We start from the raw sequence: 14,331 nt of genomic DNA, 5'->3' as shown, positions 1-14,331 counted from the left end.
TTAAATGTTTTCTTAGAACTACCTGACCGCCTGCCTTGTTATTTCAATAGAGTTTATGTTGTTTACTCTGTTCTTGTAAGCCACAGTAGATAAGATCACCTAATGCATCTAAACAACAACTAAATAAAATCCAGCTAATACCCACAATAGAGCTGTGAGACTAGCTCTGCATTGCTCATTTAGGACCGGTATTAAAATAATGCTTAATTAATTGTCATCGATGAGAGTTGGTGATAGACTTGCTTGTAGCTTCATTCTGTTTTTTTAAAACATCTATACATAACATAAACCTGCTAATCTCTCTTTTAGCCTCAGTTATTTTGGCAAATAAACTCTTATATTGTACTTTGTCTTTTTTTGTGTTTGGGGCTTTAAAGAACAGTTGGTTAAATATCACCAACAACAAAGCAGCATGCTATGTTAAGTAAAAAAAAACACTTGCGGACACGAATCCTAATTCAGGTGCCCACATGTTCCTAGTGCCCACTCGTCCAGGTGCCCATATGTGCCTAGTGCCCACTCTTCCAGGTGCCCACATGTGCCTAGTGCCACTCTTCCTAGTGCCCAGTCATCACAAAAATATGGTTCCCAGATGTCCCTAGTGCCCACCTATCCTGCCGATCGGTTATTCTAGGGACTATACAGCCCGGAGCGGAGTCTGACTGAAGTTTTTATTGTCTTTGAGCCTAGTTTACCAAAACAAACTTTAATTTTCCTTGTCTTACTTCAGCATCAAATACACATTACATTTAATGAGGGGAAAAAAAACATGTATAAACAATAGGGTTGCCAACTTTCAGAAATGGAAAAACGGGACACATGCATGCGCGCGCAGCGCGCGTGCATGCGGACCCCTTGCGCGCGCGCGAATTTTTTTTGCGGTTCTGGGCGGATTGGGTTCGTTTTTTCCGCGGTTCTGGGCGGTTTCAAGTTTTTGGTTTCTTTATTTTGGTTTTAGGGTTAGGATTAGGAGTTAGGTTAGGGTTATGTTATTTAATTCATATTTTTGCCTGATTTTACCAATTTATTATCACAAAAAACAATTTCTGCCTAATAAAATTTTCAAACAAAACGGGTTTATACTAATGTATTTTGTGGATTATATTAGACAACAACTAACAACTACATAAGAGTTATTCTTTAAATGTGCACACTATTTAATTATATTGATTAATATATATAAGAGTTATTCTTTAAATGGGTACACTATTTAATTATATTGATTAATATATATAAGAGTTATTCTTTAAATGGGCACACTATTTAATTATATTGATTAATATATATAAGAGTTATTCTTTAAATGGGCACACTATTTAATTATATTGATTAATTTATATAAGAGTTATTCTTTAAATGGGCACACTATTTAATTATATTGATTAATATATATAAGAGTTATTCTTTAAATGGGCACACTATTTAATTATATTGATTAATATATATAAGAGTTATTCTTTAAATGGGCACACTATTTAATTATATTGATTAATTTATATAAGAGTTATTCTTTAAATGGGCACACTATTTAATTATATTGATTAATATATATTAAATAAATGTTTATTTATTAGACTTGAAAAACTCAACATTAATAAACAATCAACCATATTAGTCTACTGAAATAGCCTAGACTATGCCCACATCAGCCGCCAATATGTAGGCTGCCAGGGCAGGTAAATAGAAATACTGAAATCTTGCTAAAAAACGTTCTCCTGAGGCATGCTGTCTGTTGTCAGCCAGTCCACCGTGCGCGCCGCTGAACCATGTTGTCACAGGCAGGTAGCGCAGGGCAGAACGTATCCTAGCAACGTGAAAGCGCTAACTCTCATTGGGCTTGTTATGAGTAATGAGCCAATGAGCTGCTGATCACACTCCCAGACAATGGCTTCATAGCCAGCGTTGCCAAGTCTGCTTATTTCCAAGCCCCCAGAGTTGCTGAGAAACATTGAAGCTGCCACCCCAGTGGCCAAAGCTGGAACTGCAGGCGGGGAGAAATACATGCACGCGCAAAACATGCTGAGAGATATTTATATATATAGATATAAATATGTAAACATATTATACATAAACACATATGCATTTAGTTATACATAGGCATCTCGAGTGTATTTAATAAATATATCGCGTTCAAACCTTGACACACGGGCTGCCGTAGAACGCAAAAAGGACACTAGTGCGCATGCTCATAACTCTATGGGGGTACAAAATCAAACCAATAATTCTACTTCCGGCAGGTTTCCGGGTGCTTCAAAACGCCACTGAGCACATTCATTGAAATGATAGCTGGGGGCGGGGCAATCCACCCTCTAGTTATATTATACCTCTATGCTTATTTCCCACAACTTCCCTGGAACAAAATTTGGCTTGTTTTTGCCTTGTTTTTGTGGGTCGGCCTGGCTCATTTCTCTCACTATACTTGGCAACACTGAGCTCTCAGTCACACAGAGAAGAGACAGGACGCAGCTCCGCTGCTCCGTCTCGTTTGTGTGTGGGTGTGAGTGAGAAATACTCTCTCTCATATAAAAATCGCGCCGTCATTCCACGACCCCAAAATACGGAACATAGTGCGTCCCGTAACAGTTCAATACGGAACACGTCTTTTAGTTTCCAAATACGGAACGATTCCGTATTTTACGGGACGGTTGGAAACCCTAAAACAATGAAGGAAGAAAAGGAGAAGTGGAGAACAGTTAGTAGGCCTACCGTAGTTTAACACAACTTCTACAACCCCGCCCTTGTTGTTATCCTATAAAATATAGTATAACTCCATAACTCACTCTGTAAATAACCATAAAGTTACCTGTGACAGATGTGTTGTAACAGCTGCTCCATATGATCAGGATCAGTTTGACATAAATCCCTGTCCATGGTTTAACACAAACACTGAGTAGAGAGAAAACAAAGGACTTCAAGTGAGACGCCATTTTATTAAAGAATAAAATACTTTCGGTTTCAATGATAAAGCACTATATATCATATTATATACCAATGTGTACCAGTAGAGGCAGTGGTGAGCTGTGGATTTTTTAACTAAGGGGGCTATATTTTATGACGTCACGTGCGCGCGCACGTGCACGCGCGCGGGCACATGCGCGCGCAGCCATGTGCACATAGCAACATGCCTGCATATCCAACATAGCAACATTATTTTCCTTTTTTTTAAATATAAAAGCCCTTTACATATATTCACCCACACATAAGTACTTAAAATAATCAATCAACTTGTCTTTACTTGAATAACTTTTTTTTTAAGACTTACATTGCTTTTAAAACAGTGTTTTTTAAAACAAGTAAAAAATACCCTTTTGCTACTCACCAAAACAAAGACGGTTTTGTGGAGTTGAAAGCCTACTTTACTAAATGGGAACACTGTGAGTCCCCACCTCACGTCTAAAATACACTTTTTGGCCAGAAAAGAAAATATTTCACCGGAATTAAAACCTTTTTCGTTACTCCACAGTGCCCTCTACAGATATGGTCAATGGAATTTTCCTATTGACCAGATTCTTCCTTCCGGTGAAATATTTTCTTTTCTGGCCAAAAAGTGTATTTTAGACGTGAGGTGGGGGCTCACAGTGTTCCCACTTAGTAGAATAGGCTTTCAACTCCATTAAACCGTCTTTGTTTTGGTGAGTACCAAAAGTGTATTTTTTATTTTTACTACAGACGAGAGGCTGCGCTACCGCGGTGCGAGGGGAAAGAATCGAAAGTACCATAACGTTAAGGAGAACTCCTTCTAACGCCATGGACCAGAGCTAGACAGGGATAAGTTTGTGAGTGTCTGGCAGGCTACTAGCTCTTGTCCTCTGCTAAGCGATTAACCCTTTCAATTCAATTCAATTTCAATTCAAAGGGCTTTATTGGCATGAGAAAACATACGTTTACATTGCCAAAGCAGAAAGCATAATACAACAATACAGCAATACAATCAAAACAAAAAATATGTACATTTGAAAGTCAGAATCTTCAATAGATCAATTTCTATGTACCAAGATCACTGGGTGCAGTTATAGTGCCGGAATATACCCAATGATTAGTCTTTAGGGTGGTTGTGTTCCGTTTGATATCCTTTTCCTATCACAGCAACTCACGAATCTTGCTGCTGTGTTTGCACATTGTTGTACTTCGCCCAGCAGATATGGGAGTTTTTTGTCATTGGTCATGTTTTCAAAATCTCCGCGTGTGGTTGTAATCTGTGGGAAGTATGTGTCTCTGATGTCTTGGTACAATGGACAGACGGTTAGGAAGTGTAGCTCGGTTTCCACTTCATTTTGTGTGCAGTGGGTGCATAGTCTGTCTTCTCTCGGGATACAGGTCTGCCTGTGACGACCTTTCTCGATCGCAAGACTGTGCTCACTGAGTCTGTACCTAGTTAAGATTTTTCTTTGTTTTGGGTCAGTCACGGTGCTCAGGTATTCTGCCACTGCGTATTCTCTGTTTATATTCACACTCCATGGCTTTAATGTTATGCAAAGCAGCCAGGTTGAGGCCATTGTTAAAGGTGTTAAAGACGGCTCGCCCCTGACGGTGCGTTGTTGTGTTAATGATTGACGGCTCGCGGGCGGCTGACGGTGAGGGCTCGCGCGTGCATGTGGAGCACGCGCGAGCCCCCAGCCTGGGAACTAAGGGGTCGACGACCCCCCGTAGCACCCCCTTCAGCTCAACCCTGAGTAGAGGTCATTGTTGCTCTAATGTTTATTGTGCACATATGGGCCCAGGAGAAAACTGGGCACTAAAATAACACTGGGCACTAAAACAAAGTGGACACGGTAAACCTGGCACGTGAAGTCATATAATAAACCATTCAATTCAATGAAGTCATTCAATAAACATCTTTGCTGTCACAGCCTGGTAGTGAATTTTGTTAAAAAGTAATAATAAATTATAATGGGCTCAGTGAAAAGAAAAGAGAAAACAGCTGATTATTACAGCTAAATAATAATTAATAATATTATTATTATTCAACTGTCTGTCTGTCTGTCTGTCTGTCTGTCTGTCTGTCTGTCTGTCTGTCTGTCTGTCTGTCTGTCTGTCTGTCTGTCTGTCTGTCTGTCCAATGTACTGTACCTCATTTGGTCAGTCTGTCCAAAACTAAAAAAAAAAAAAAAACAGTGCCCACATAAATTGATTGATTGATTGATTGATTGATTGATTGATTGAATACTTTATTTAGAAGTTTGCAGAAAAAAAGCACATGAAAGTACAGTTTAAATACAAGGTCAACTAGGATTGAAAAGCCCATGAAAGCCTAATTATCACTCACTATTATCAATTATCACACACTCACAATTAAATAGTGAGTGAGTGTGAGTGTGAGTGTGAGTGTGTGTGTGTGTGTGTGTGTGTGTGTGTGTGTGTGTGTGTGCGCGTGCGTGCGTGCGTACGTACGTGCGTGCGTGCGCCAGGGGCGTCAATTGGGTATGGCAAGGTATGGCAGGTGCCATAAGTTTGTACGGCTTCGCCGCGCGCCCAGGATAGGTGTCCATTATTTTAATCTCTGGGAGTTGGCAACCCTAACCTTGCCATACCTAGCTTTGCTGAACTGACGCCACTGGCGTGCGCACGTGTAGAGCATCTTCCACAAAGGAAATGGACTGTTCATCCATAGAGACACACAGGGACTACAAAATTCACACCCACAATTGAGACAGTGCACCCAGGCAAGGTCCGTTAGAACAATGTACTGCAGCTGTCAATGCAATCCCTATGAGAGGCATCGTAAAATACCGTAATTTCACTGGTTGACTACTGAGGCTGTAGCGATTTGTTTTGTGTTCTAATAAAGTGTCCCATTTGTTTGATTTTTCCTTTTTAATGTGACATACCGGCCACCTCAATATACAACCCACAATATACTATAATATACTCCATCAGTGTGTCAAAAGTTCTAGCATCTGAAATCTAAAGTTTAAGTGGTCGCATGGTATACGTCACGGACGCATCCCTTGAGGTTTTCAATACCCATATACGTTTGTGTCTCTCATGTATAGTTTTTATAGGCTATTTATTTTTGGACAATTATCCAAACAGCATCTTGCACGACTATTTGTATTTTAATACTATCCTGGAGAATTCACTAAGGGATATGTCACTCCTCCATTTAATTGGGTTATTTCCCCAACTTACATTCAGGCAAGTTCATACAACAACGGTAAACCCACACGTTTTAATTTTTCATTTAGGCCTACCGTCGGAGCACGGTAGGTAGAAAATGTGTATAAGCCTCATAATATAGACATGAACAAAGTCAGTCGGGATTGGGATGAGAATTCTCCTTTTCAAAGTCGGTGCTCGATCGTAAAGACAGTGATGTCACTGAAATGCGACTAGGCCTACTTGTCTGTCTGCCGTCTCCCCTCTGCTGTGTTAACATTATGGGTAACCCATTCAAGCGGCAAATTAAATGTGAAACACAACAACTATTGAGAAAACAAGAAGATATGTTGATAAAGACACTCTATACATTTGGAGACATATTTTTATTCAACTTTATATCGTCTCCAGTTCATGTAGGATCATTTTAAAAGTAGGCTAACTCTCATATCCTCTCATAGGGAATGCAGTGACAGCTGCAGTACATTGTTCTAACGGACCTCGAGTAGGGGCGCTGTCTCAATTGTGGTCGTGAATTTTGTAGTCCCCGTGTCTCTCTATCCAGCAGCAGAGTCTATAAACCACACTGCTCTGCTCTCACTCACTGTCAGTCAGTCAGTTTGACAAGATGACATTTACATCATCCTACATAACATCATGTAAGTACTTTATTTATCTTATTTCAGTTCACTTCAACTATTAAACTTTATTTAACCGAGGCAGAGCATCAGAGAACTTTACTTTGCACTCAGATATATTTAAATGTATTTAATGAAACACAAATCAGTTATTTATTTATTTATTTAGTTATGCTTTTGTTATTAAAGTGCTGGAGTGAGTGTGGAGCAAATGGAAGCTCAGGCTGATGTTCTGAGGTAGATTAATTAACTTGAATTAACCTGAGATTCTCAAACTTCTCTTTATCAGGAGTTTATGTTCCAGTTACATAAAATGTGCTTTAAGTGTTTGGGTCTGTGTGATAGATCAGTGGAACTAGATGGTAGATGTGTATGATAGACAGAGCAGTGGATCTCAAAGTGGGGACCCCCAGGGGTCGAATATAGCATCAAAATCAGTTTAACCCTTTAAGAACGGGAACGCATCTGTGTGTCATTTTAAGATTTCTTTGGCTATTCAAACGCGGCACAGAGTGCCGCGTTATGAGCTTGTAGATCTGCTATTTTTGAAAAATGTTGAACATTTGTGCAAATATTTTTTTAAGCGAAATGTGTAAAATATATTGTTCCATGGACCCCCAAGCAAATATTTGAGTTACCAATGTTCCCTTAAAAATACATATATAAAAAAATGTGCACAAATGTTCACGATTAAAAAAGAATAGCAGATCTACCAGCTCATAGTGCAGCACTCTGTGCCGCGCTATGAGCTTGTAGCCAAAGAAATCTAAAATGACAGAGATGCGTTCCCGGAGTGAATGGGTTAACCACTTTAACCCTATTTTATACTCTGGCTAGTTTAGAATATTCTGGAAGAATCTTGAAAATGTTGACGTTTTTAAACATTTTAACAACAAATATTCTCTCATGTGGTCCCTGGCACAAAAGCTTTTCAGATGGGGGTCCGTGGCCAAATACTGATGTATCAATTTGCGGTCCTTGACATGAAATAGTTTGAGAAGTAGTCTGTCATAGAAGGTCCTCACAGCTAACATGTCCTCTCATCCTTCTGGGGAGAGATCACATTTATACCAGCCTGTCAGGACAGGAGTTTAAAGGTTGACATGATTGAGGGTTAATAACATTAGGATAGCCTACATGTTGAAGGACAGATTATAGATAAAACAAGACATGACTCGGTCATGTATACCAGCTTGCTTTCTGTTTTCTCTGATTTGTCTCGCAGAATCTGGCCACACTGCTAGTGGCTCCCCATTGGCTTAGACCTGTTGCTTATTTCTCTCGCAGAATCAGGCAACACTGCCGTAGAGGCGAAAAAACAGCTTAGACCAGCCTAAGCTGGACCAGCTGGTTTTAGCTGGTCTTAGCTGGTGGCGAAAACTCACCTTAAAGGGATATTTCACTTTTGGTCATTTTATCATCTACTCAGGCCTTTGTGAACCCCCCAGACAGTTTTTAAGTTGCTTGATTAATTATTTAGATATTTGATATTCATTTTATCAGACACGCCCCCTTCCTATACAAACCCATTGTAACTTCAAACTTCATTTGAACCATGTTAGATTCATCAAAAACACCCGTCCTTGGTTCTGGTGACTCATCCTGCCCTCCTAATGCGTGAGGGGGCCGTGTTTTTTCAATTACTTTTTTCATTTATTTTTAATATTTTTTTGGGAAAATGAAAAAAATAAAATACAATAAAAAATTTAAATAAAATAAATGAAAAAAGTAATCGGAAAAACACGGCCCCCTCACGCATTAGGAGGGCAGGGTGAGTCACCAGAACCAAGGACGGGTGTTTTTGATGAATCTAACATGGTTAAAATGGAGTTTGAAGTTACAATGGGTTTGTATAGGAAGGGGGCGTGTCTGATAAAAATGAATATCAAATATCTAAATAATTAATCAAGCAACTTAAAAACTGTCTGGGGGGTTCACAAAGGCCTGAGTAGATGATAAAATGACCAAAAGTTTTTTTGAAAGTGAAATATCCCTTTAAGGTGTGTTTTCGCCACTTTTTAGCTGGTCTTAGCTGGTGACCACCTTAAGGTGTGTTTTTGCCATTTTTTTTGCTGGTCTTGGTGGTTGACCAGCTTATGCTTGTAGGTTTTGCTGGTTTAAGGTGGTAGCTGGTATTTATGATGATTTTGCTGGTCTAGGCTGGTTTAAGCTGGTAGCTGGTTTTCATGATGGTTTAGCTGGTTTAAGCTGCTATCTGGTATTTATGTGTATTCAGGTGTATTCTGGTATGCAGTGAACAGCTTTGCTGGAGAGGATGCATTATCATGATGAATTTCAGCCAGGTGCCCAGTACAGAACATGGTATATTAACTCATTCACTGCCTGAATTATTTCTGGCCCCGTTTGCCCACTGCCAGAGATTTTTCATTGAAAAAAAAAAAGTACTCAATTTGAAAAAAATAAAATTATGTTTTTTACGTCCTTGGCAGAATTGGTAATTGGAAATAATTACGTTTTTTACGTCCTAGGCAGGGAATGAGTTAAAAAAAACAGTAGTCTACAGTAGCCTATATAGAAGTGAGCAAAATCCACAAAGGAATAAATAATCATGTATCAATTTCATACATAACAATAATTTATTAAACACTTATAAAAACCTAAAAAAGTGTTCAAATGACTGGAAAATAGTGAGAATATGAAAAATCGGACAGATCCGTCTTGATCACATGACTATGGAGATACTGTATACCGATTTGTGTGATGTTTGGAAAACATCTGCAAGAGTTGTAGCCAAAAATGTTTTTGCAAAAATCGGCCTGCTGGTGGCGCTATAACACATTACCCCCCCATACACAGACACACAATTTCTTGTCCTTTCTATTAGAGATGCACCGATTAATCGGCCGCCGATTAAAAAAGCCGGTTTTAGGTCACACCGGCTGGATCGGTGCTCGGCCGGTTACTGTCATAAATTCCGATTTTATGCCGGTCAAATGTAAACTGCGTTGGCACTGCGCAGCAACAGCATGATGATCAAAGTCGTGTGAGTCGACTCAGTAAACATTAGCAAGAGAAGCCCACAGAATGATGGTGCTGATTACCATTGAAATATAAGGATACATATATTGAATATCTATACAATATGGAATATATTATATTCCATAATGTTGTGCGCAGTTCTAGCCTAGTCAATGTAGTGACTGTCGGTTCGTCAATCACGGGGAATTTAAAGGCAGTAAGTGCGTCACCAGGCTTCTCATACAGTCCATGCAAAAAATAGCCTTTAAACATCCCTTTTATTGTAGCCAGTTGCAAAGAAAAATCACCCCCTGACTCTCGTTGCATATGCTGTTGAAAAGACAACTTTGGCACGGACGGGTGGTGGTGTGTGTGTGTGTGTGTGTGTGTGTGTGTGTGTGTGTGTGTGTGTGGCCCGGGGGTGCATGCGATGCGATGCGTGTGCGCGCACTTCTCTCATACAGACAGTGGCTGGCTGCTCCTCCTACCTGCAGGGTTGCCTCTTATTCCAAATAAATTACTAGGCGCCATCTGAAAAGTCCTTAATGCTGTAAACAGCTTCCAACAACAACTCTAAAAGACGTTGTGATGTGATCATGATATCAGCCATCGACACCGCTGGTTTAATTGTGTGCCTACTACAGACGTCTTCTCATCTATCCAGCTATTAAAGCTCGTTAAGACTCGTCTGAAAGTTTAACAAAGTCCACTGAGCAACAGAGTAGTGTCACATTTTTAGTCAGAGGTTAAAACAAGCCAAAACAGTGACATAAGGTGAGCTGAGAGAGATGAAGCAGGGACCCCCTTCTATATTGTATGAAATGTTTACTTGGTCTGCTCTTTTTTCCCCTCTACACCTATATACCTCTCTGCCAAAAATAGCAGATCTACAAGCTTGTGAGCTTGTAGATCTGCTACTTTTGGCTTTAGTCCTCCTCAGAAATGGGATGCTAGTGGTTAATGTAAAAAATATCATATCACACAAAGATTTGGCGGCCCCCCCTGTAGTAACTCTGGGGACCCCCTAGGGGTCCCGGACCCCCTGTTGAAGACCCCTGGACTTCAACAGGGGAATTTCTTTCACCTTGAAAACAATTAAATGCAGACATGTCCTGCTATGTGTCTGAATGGGAAAACCTTATTTCTTTATCTTAGCTTTTAGTTCAAATAAGAAAATAATTTTGCATTAAGATAAGATTTTGTTAGTTAAAAAAGATTACCATTTTAATAAATAATAATTTCAATAACTGATCTCAATATGGACCCATAATAAGTTTTGCCAAAATCATGCAGCTCTATAACAGTGACAGCCATAACAGCAATGGTACAAATAAAAATGATGATATGGCATAAGTGCTCTTTTCCTGGTTTATTATTGGTACTCTGTATTGGCAAATACACAAAATTAAGTACTTGTACTTAGCCTGAAAAAAATCTAGTTAGAAAATAGAATATCGGTATCGGTAAAACCGGTATCGGCAGGTCAGACTTTTAAAAAAACGGTAATCGGTATCGGCCAAGGATTTTGCAATCGGTGCATCTCTACTTTCTATTGATGTCCTGGATTTTTTCTGAAATGTATCTCCCCGTGGCCTTCTTCCTCTTTGTGAGATCTTCCCCATTAATGTTCTGCCCCTCCAGCCACCAATGGAAACAGTCTGAAAGAAAACAAACAAGAACCCCCCACCAATAAAATAAATATAATTAGCTTAGACATGCATGGGGTGAGTTGTAGGAATTGTGATGTTTTGAGAATAACTTAAAGTAACTTAAACTTCACCTTTTTTCAACCTCATCTTCATATAACTGGTCCTCGCTAATGTTCATTATACAATGGCACCATTTCTGTCTACTCGTTCTGCCACTCATTGGTGGAATGTGGACAGTTCAGAAACCTGCCTACCAGTGACATCACAAATGGAAATTCCAAGCTAATAGATTCAGGAAACACTACCCTTCCTCTTTGCCTGGCCTACTTGTTGTTAACTAGTTGTACGAACTCGTTTTATTGTTGTATTGTTTTATTGGATCTTGTTTTAGCTCGTGCTCGTTTGATTTTGCTATTTTGTCTCATCTGTTTGAAGAAAGTAGGTAGCTGATATCAGAGGCGTTCCCAGGAATTACATTTAAGGCAGGCGAGATTTTTTTTTGCCGAATTTAGTTTTGAGCAGCACATAGGCAAGCAGTAGGCTAGTAGCCTATATTATAAATTATATTGTGCTAGCCAACACTTGCTAGCCGACATGCTAGCCAACACTTGTTATCAATAGTCTACAGTAACAGTAGTAGGCTAAAAAGCCTACATAAATAGTATTTCTGTGTGTCAACACTCACCTAAAATGTCTGCTTCTTCTTCTTTCTTTTATCTTCTCTGAAAACGGTTTATATAAGTATTTTAATGAAACCAAAGTAACGCAATTGGTCTAACTTTATTTAGAAGTGAGAGCGCAGCTCGAGTCGCTCAAGCGTTTCATTCTCCCCGCTCTCAGTCACTGTTGCCAGATTCTGTGAGATAAATAAGCAGCCAGGTCTATGAAAATAAGCCTTAAACCTACATTGGCTATTTGAAAATAGCCGATCTACAAGCTCACAGTGCGTCGCATTTGCGACACGTTGTGAGCTTGTAGGTCTGCTATTTTCAAAAAGAAACGGTGAAATGTATTTTTAATATTATTTGAAACAGATGGGGGTCTGCGGAAAAATGCATTCATTTGGGCATCCTTGACATGCAAATGTTTGAGAACGGGTTTAAACAATAAATAAAAAATGGAAGCAAGCCCAAATAACTACACTTTAGAAACAAGGCCCCAAAAAGCAACCCACAACTACCAATATTTACAAGCAACTTTACAGAGAAACAAGCCCAAAGTCGATTATAATAAGCAGATATGGCAACACTATTCACGACCCAGAATGCATTACTTGTAAAAAAAAAGAAAAAAGATCTACAAGCTCACAATGCGTAGAATTGCTACCAGATGTAGATCTGTTCATTTTGGTAACCCTGTGGCCGATAGTTGTGAGTTTCGTTTCTTAGCCGTTGGCATAGCCCTCTACCATATTGCCGAGTTTCGTAAAAAGCGACCACGCGGTTGGGCCAGAACTGAAATATCTCTCTCTCTCTCTCTCTCTCTCTCTCTCTCTCTCTCTCCTCTCTCTCTCTCTCTCTCTCTCTCTCTCTCTCTCTCTCTCTCTCTCTCTCTCTCTCTCTCTCTCTCTCTCTCTCTCTCTCTCTCTCTCTCTCTCTCTCTCTACACAGTGGTGTATCTCATCATCAGTTGTGGACCTGCTCAACCAGATGGTGAGACAATTTCAAGCATTCGCTCTCCATAGCGTCCAATTTCTGTGAAACATTGGACACACATTCCCTCTACAGCTACGCCAAGGAATAAATGCCACCCTAGATTTAAACCGGCCTCATGGTGGCCTTCTAACAGGCCAATACACGTTTTGGCCCATAACTCTTGAACCGTAGGTCATACAATACAGATTTTGTCCAAACCTCACCCAAATTGGTACGCCATATCTCTAGTCATGTGATCAAGACGTATCTGACACATTTCTCATATTCAATTCTGATTTTTTTTTACATACACACAGTATACTGTAACTATACCCACCTCTGAATATCAATGTTGTTATTTATAGTATCAGATAGCACCATAGATCTGATGAACAGAAGTTTACAGGTAGAATGTACTGTATCTCTCCCTCATTCCTGTGCCCCCCCCCCCCCTCCCTCTTTTCCAGTGTTTCTCAGAGTCAGTCCTAAGAAATCTCAGTTCTTTCAACGTGAGTCCATCTCACTGAGCTGTGAGGAACAAGAGAAGACGGGCTGGTCTGTGAGAAGACAGAGCAGTATGAGGAATGGAACCTGTGGCAGTGAATGGGGAGAAACTAAAGGTATGTATGTATGTACGTACGTACATACAGACAGACAGACAGACAGACAGACAGACTGAACTTTTAACTGATATCACTTTTTCTTTTCATTGTGATTCTGTATAGGGAGCATCCTGTACTTTAACAATCCCGCTTCTTCATGACACTGGAGTTTACTGGTGTCCAGTCCACATCAGGAGGACAAAGCCAGTCCATCAACATCACCATCTCTGGTACAATCAACATAATTAGATCAATGTTATCTATACATTGTAGAAGGTAGACACGCAACATTCACATTCTATCATTCTTAACACAGATTTAGGTTCATTTTCATTCATTATTGTGTTAACCGACGTCAGTTCTCTTGATAAACAATAACGTTTTAAGTTTGAAACATGGATTATCTCTCCCAGGTTATCTAACCTCAGACTGATATGACAGGCAATCATTATTTACTTACTTATTCACAAAGTCAAAGATAATAGAGTTTGATCAACACTAACAACTTCCTCCCATTATATATTATCATGTGACAAAGAGTGAAAATAGCTGATCAATCACTTGTAGATCAGCTATTTCTGTATTGAAAACATTTAAATGTTTTGAATTGCTATGGAGAGCGAATGCATACAAATTTTCTGCCACCATCCCATTTCCTCCTTGATAAAGATCCTTTTTAGATTATATTTTTAAGTGTACATTTATGTATTAAAAACCTGCATTTCTGTGGAAA

At 39.5% G+C, this 14,331-nt stretch overlaps 1 protein-coding gene across 1 annotated transcript in view; it reads right to left on the bottom strand.

Annotated features, from left to right (window-relative positions):
* Positions 1-13,773, bottom strand: part of LOC308081304 (NLR family CARD domain-containing protein 3-like) — a gene marked incomplete at its 3' end in the record, with an annotated part of 43,505 nt that extends 29,732 nt beyond the window's left edge. Inside the window, exons 1-2 of the mRNA XM_080457687.1 lie at positions 13,736-13,773; positions 2,804-2,886 (exon numbers count right to left, since the gene is read on the bottom strand). The remainder of the gene's footprint in view (positions 1-2,803; positions 2,887-13,735) is intronic.
* Positions 13,774-14,331: the final 558 nt, after the last annotated feature.

The sequence above is a fragment of the Gymnoscopelus braueri genome (assembly GCF_963280865.1).
Source record: "Gymnoscopelus braueri genome assembly, contig: SCAFFOLD_163, whole genome shotgun sequence".
Lineage (NCBI taxonomy): Eukaryota > Metazoa > Chordata > Actinopteri > Myctophiformes > Myctophidae > Gymnoscopelus > Gymnoscopelus braueri.
The sequence above is the reverse complement of the archived record's forward strand: the minus strand, read 5'-3'. Positions and strand labels throughout refer to the sequence as shown.